This window comes from Arvicola amphibius, unplaced genomic scaffold, assembly GCF_903992535.2.
Source record: "Arvicola amphibius unplaced genomic scaffold, mArvAmp1.2, whole genome shotgun sequence".
NCBI classification, from domain to species: domain Eukaryota; kingdom Metazoa; phylum Chordata; class Mammalia; order Rodentia; family Cricetidae; genus Arvicola; species Arvicola amphibius.
In genome coordinates, this window is record NW_024582230.1 from 26,358 (window position 1) to 32,684 (window position 6,327).

Genomic DNA, 6,327 nt, shown 5'->3' on the forward strand with positions numbered 1-6,327 from the left:
GTATCTTTTATCTCCAGATTTTTAGTTCAGTCATTCCCTATCTCTGGTTAATTTGGTTGTCTCTTTTATGTTTTTAAATAATGAACTCTTAGTGTCTTTGGTTCTTTGCAAATTCTGCTTTATTTCCATTTCATCGATTTCTGCTCCATCATTATTGTTTTTCCATTTATTATTTTTGAGTCTGGTTTTTCTTATGGTTCTCAAACCATAAGGTACACCATTAAGTTATTTATTTGAGACCCTCTCACTTTTTAACTTAAGCACTATAGCTTTGAGCTTTCTTTTACTAATTGCTATACCCCTAGGTTCTTTTGTGTTTTCATTTTCATTTGATCCTAGAAATTTTAAAGTCTTCTCCCTGACTTTGTCAGTAGCTCTCTGATCATTCAAGAATATAGTAAATCTCAATGGGTTTGTATATTTACTGTAATTTTTCTATTGACTTCTACTATTATTTTATTATGATATGAATACCATTTGTTAGATAATATTGCTTGGAATAGTAAAATTTAATTCAGAATGTATTTATTGAGCACATTCTATGTGTTGGTGATGGTATATTGATCAAGATGTCTTAATGAAAGTAATATTTATTTTAGTACCAAATGTTGACTTGGAAAGTAATTTTTCTTTTTTTTGTTTTTCTTGTTTGGTTATCATTGGGTGAGATGGAATAAGAACAAAACTGTCCTCTTTTCAAATAGTTTATTGGGTGTGTTTTAGGGAACTGTATCTTTTATTACTAGGTAATTGAGTAGCAGGGCTGTGGAGGACAGATAAGCATTTACTCTTAGGACAGGAGAAGTCTATTGATAGCATGTTCTGGGACAGCAGCAGTTCTCAACCTGTGTGTTGCCACCTCCTGAATATCAGGTATTGACATTATGATTTATAAAAGTAGCAAAATTACAGTTATGAAGTAGCAGCGGAATGATGTTATTGTTGGGGTCAGCACATGTGAGGAGCTGTGTGAAATGTCACAGCGCTAGGAAGGCTGAGGACCATGTGGTAGGAGATCTGCAAGTAACTGAACAGCTTTGACAGCTCTGGAGGGGTAGAGCCACAATAGGACAGTTCAGACCCTTAAGGAGCATCCTAGCAAGGTTCTTTTGTTCTGCTCTGCCTTGCTCAGTTCCCCTAGGGCAGCATCTCAGCAAGGTTTTTCAGCTCAGTCCTCTAAGGGACATCCCAGCTGGGTTTTTCTATTCTGCACCAGCTAATGAAGGTCATCACCCAAGACTCTTTTGAAAAAGAGATTTGTTGGAAGGAGAGTCCAAGAGAGTGGCTGCCTCTGCCAAGGAGGGATAAATGGCATCCTTTAACTGAACAGGCAGAGAGGCTTATATAGGGCTTCTTAGGGGCGGAGTCTTCCCAGGGAGAAGAGCGATTGGTTAGTTTAGTTGGTCAGGGGCAGAGATGCCTCTGACTTCATATTTCTTTCCCTGGCCAAGTCTCAGATCCAGGGTGTGTTTCTTTCACTGACTCTAGGTTCAGAGTCGGGGTGCTCAGTGATTGGTTGGTTTCCTGCTCCAGTTATCCCTTTTACCCTACAAGTTATATGAGTACTTGAATGGGTGAGGGTCTATATGAGTGTAGGTAAACTAGCCTGTCACATTTCTAGACACACATTAACACGGCGTGTCCATGTGCATGGAGCTTCTGTTTAAATCAATCTGGGGGCTCTAAGGCATCAATATAACATTTTGGTAAATGCCTGTGGGGGTAAATGCTTTCCCCCAGAAAAAGTAATGCTATGAAGTAACGGCCATAGATTTGCACAGAGGTCACAGAGCTGATGGGTTTGAAGATGAAACTGGGCATGTAGCTCTGTGGGTAAGAGTGCTTTCTCTGTAAGACTAAGCATCTGAGTTCAAACCCTAGCACCTGTGTAAAAAGCCAGCCATGTGCCTGTCGCTCCAATGTTGAGGGGCAGAGACAGGCAGATCTTGAGAGCTTGCTGGCCAGCCAGCCTGCCTAGCCACAACAGTGAAGTTCTATAAGGGACCCCGATTTTAAAGGACTACGTATGGCACACAGAACAATTGAAAAAGGCATTCATCATCCTCTTCTGGTCCCTTCATGTGTACATCTTATGCAGCGCGCGCACACCACATACACAAACGCGCACACACGCACCACACACACACATGCACACACACCATAGACACACACACACACACATGCACGCACACAGGCACACGCGTGCGCGCACACACACACTTTAAAAAGCTGTCACAATAAGGGCTGCCTGCATAAGTTAGAGGCCTTTTCTATCATTTCCAATGCTGATATTGAAAACGAAGTCAAATTTCTGTTTAGGTGGCTTCTCTTTGGTGGAAAGTAAAACTAAGCATTTTGGCACGGTCATATGTACTCACAGCTGCTAGAGCACACATTCTTCCATAGAAAAGCTACTTTGCTCTTGATTTTTGCTGAGAATCACAAGCAGAGGTTTGTCACACTGACGCCATGATTATAGTGTTTCAGGCATTTGGAAAAGGGTTGGGTACAGGTAGATGGAATAGAGAAATATTGTAAGTACCTTACAGCAAGGTTGTTTTTGTTTGTTTTGTTTTCAGTGTTTGACTACTGGTGTTTGTTTCCTCCTTATATACCTTATATTTTTTTTCTCAATTTCAATTTCAGTTTAGTGCCTTCAGTAAGATACCAGAAGGGCTGAAACTTGGACCATAGCTGGCACACCTGAGTCTTTCTGTAGTTATATGTGCTTTAAAATGATCTGAGAAAACTTCATTTCTTACATGATCATAAAATCTACAGAGTTATGGAGTGCTGTTTTTTCACATGATGTTGTAAAGTTGTCCTTATTTGTCCTTAACAATAGCTGGCTAAACTACAAAACTTTCTTGGTGTTAGCAGTGCAAGTGAGGATGGAGCCTCCCGGTCTCACAAATAGTGGCGTCCTCTGGGTGAGAGAAATCATGTCAGATGCCCTCTTCTGGGCATGACTTCTAGTTCTGGTGTCACTCTGCAGATTAGGAAGTGATGTCAACTCTGCCTGCCAGGTCACCTCTAGAGAGCCGAAAGCCTAAGCCTGCTCATCCTAGGGCATGAGGCTCCTTTGGCAAGACTCTTGTACAGTGAAGACTCTTGGAGCCAGACTTAGGGATCCTAGTCTTGGTTTTCCTCGTCTGCCTAACTTATGTAGGCATACCATATCCTGTTAGCCACAGTGCTCTCAGAAGATGCACTTTCTTTCTCCTGCTATTGAATCACATGAGTTACAGTTCTTTTTTTTTTCTTTGTTAGAGTTCTTTTCTCTACTTAGCCTTTGAGGACCGTCAATGATAATTTTTCTTTAAGAGACATGATTACTTACACAAGTACTTTATCAGCTGTTAGTGTTGTCCTAGTGATGATATCACAGCAGTCTCCTACACAATAGAAACGGATAAATTATTATGTGTATGCCAGTTGCATTAATGGATTTGCAGGGAGAAAAGCTGATATTTTAAAACACTGAGCTGTATAGGGAAATTAAAATTTTATTTACTATTCTACACTAAAGTGTTAAGAATATTAAAATGTATATAATTATACTTTAACCATTACAACAGTGAATATAAATAAGTATGAATATAATTATAGCCTATCGAAAGGATAAATGGAAAGATGTTTTGGGGAGAAGATGAGAAATATTTCAGATTGCTCATGCTTTTTTCCTTTCTATTGGATGCCTGGGACCAAGGGAACACAGTATCACAGATCTTTGCTACTAGATGCTCGGAGTCCAGGGCCGAGGGACCGATAATACCCAGTGTGATTGAGTGTGCTGAGGGATGTGTCTGTAAGGAATCGGTATCACTTAGGACCCCCAAGACCAAGTTCTCAGAACAGTGAGAAAATGAGATTTGTTTGTCCCACAGGGTCAGAGGGCAGGGAATAAGACAGATAGGAGATAGAGGATGAGGAAGAAGGGGAAGGGAACAAGAGAGAGGGGGCAGGGATGTTTGTCCTGGAGGGACAAAGGACTGCCTCTAGGTAGAGAGGAGACAAACACAGCACATAGGAAAATGATGGTTTATAAAGGTAAAAGGGGAAACCCCACATTAGGATGAAGTATCTGATTTTAATTGGGCATGTTAATTAGGGCGGCCTAAGTCGGGGGGGGGGGGGGTTAATTGCCGGACTTCAGTACTTTGATAACTGGATCTTGGTAGTCAGCCTCAGGAGGAGGAATTGACCAAATAAGGGAATAGACTTCGGTGGCTAGCTTTAGGAATGTAATGTAATGGCTTTTAGCAAGGCAGAGGGAATGGGGGAGAAGGGCATGACTTGTTTGCCACACTTGGGCTGGCTGGAGTCCCTTCAGTGCCAAGGACACTGAGGAAGACTGCAGAGGTCTAGGGGGAAGGGGGAGTTTGAGAACACCCCCTGGAACACAAGTCATTTATTTGAAAGAAGCACAGACATTGACGGGGAGAAGGAAGCTTTTAGCAGATGTCATTGTGGAAGCAAATTATCGAGCTGAAGAAAGCCTGAAAGTTATGACAGGTTTATTGTGACTGGGATTAGCAATGGCAGAGGCAGCAGCTGCCTACAGCTAGTGAGAGTGCTCTGTATTTTGTGTTGGAGTTCATATGTGTATGTGGGTGGGGCAAGGGAGAGATGTGTAGTGTCGGGGGAGACAGAGAGAATGTCTCAAAAGTAACCATCCCGGAAAGCAATACTCCAGGAGAAGCCCTGTGCCGCTGAAGGGAGAAAGGAATTAGAGTAGGGATTGAGAGGTAAGAGAAAGCTAGAGCAGGAGTTTGCCACCCTGGGTCTTTAGGAAACAGCACCAGGAATGGTAGGTGGTGCTCATTTCCATCCCCATACAGCTCATGGGACACACCTGTGCGGGCGCAGGCGGCTGTTAGTGCAGGAGCATCCTTGGAGCTTGAGGGTGTGCGGTTCTCCTTTACGTACTCCTCACCTCTGCGGAACCTTTCCAAGTTTCTGGCCTCTAGGTGTTGGAAAGCTCTGGGGCTCAGCGCTTTTCTCTTCACACTCACTCCCTAGTAGCCTCCTCTGGTCCATGGTTTTATATATTGTCAGTATACTGATTGTAGAAATTCACTCAATACAGGAAATAACCAGGCTAGCTAAAGGATAAAACAATTATATTTTTATTTATTATAAGGGGAAAACTCACGAAACAGGAAGGGGAAGTCCAAGCTCAGCTGTGTCTCTGGAGTACCACAGAGAGAGAGAGCACCTGGTCCATGCCCCAGTTTTTTCTCTTGGGCTCCAGGAAGCCACACCTTAACTTAGTTCCACCTCTTAAAGATGTTTAGTTAACAAAGCTTCTCCCATCAGCTGATGGCTCCCAGTTTCTACCTTCTAATTCCACTTCAACCTCCACTATGAACTTCAAGTCACATATGTAACTCTTTACTTGACGTGTCTACTGTGTTCTAAAAGGCGTCTCTAATTAGGATTAAGATCGGATATCTTAATGTCGTATTCGCCCTACATTTGTTCCTTTTGTGATTTCCCCAGGTTAGGAATAGCAATTCTGTTCATTCTGAAGCTCACACACACATGGGGGTGAGGTGGGCTGTTGTGTGTGTGTGTGTGGTGTGTGTTGTGTATGTGTGTAGGAGGAGAGTAATCTATGTATTTCTTCCTATTCTTCATATTTGATAGATGATCACCAATACTCTTTTCCCTAAAATGCATCTGACAGTTTCTTACCATCTCTGCCACAGCTTCCTCACTGTGGCCTGAGCCATCATTTCTGCACTTTTTGAGGTGTTATATTACAACACTTGGCACATACTGCGTGTTTGGTATTGTTTGATTACTTATGTCAGTGTTTCTCCGCTAGGAAGTAAGTTTCATGGAAGCAGAGCTTCACTTGGTTCATTGCTTTGCTCCCAGTGCCTAGCCTGGTGTCGGTGCACAGAACCCAGTATTCATTTGTAGGTTGAGTACATTCCTGAGGCAGAGACTTGATAGGTAATATACTAAAGAATGTAAGGATATTTGTTAACCATATATCCTTCCAAGAGTTTATGAGCGAGAGAGAATGTCTGCGCTCTGCTGTTAATTTGCAGACTCACTGGTTCCCGTCTTCCCGCTGTAACTGCGGTGCACTCCCCGGAACAGTCACCAGGCTGATGAGACAGTTCACCAATGTTCGCCTTACCTTTTTCACTGCGTTCTTTTCTCCTGTATGCACCGTGCCCCTTCACCCTCTGTCCCCTTGTGTTGTCTTATGAAATAAAAGATGAGAAAACCAAGTTTCTTTATATCGTTTCTACTTATTGTTATATATTTGATTCAATTCTTTTTTTCTCAAGACAGGTCTTGCTCTGTAGCCTG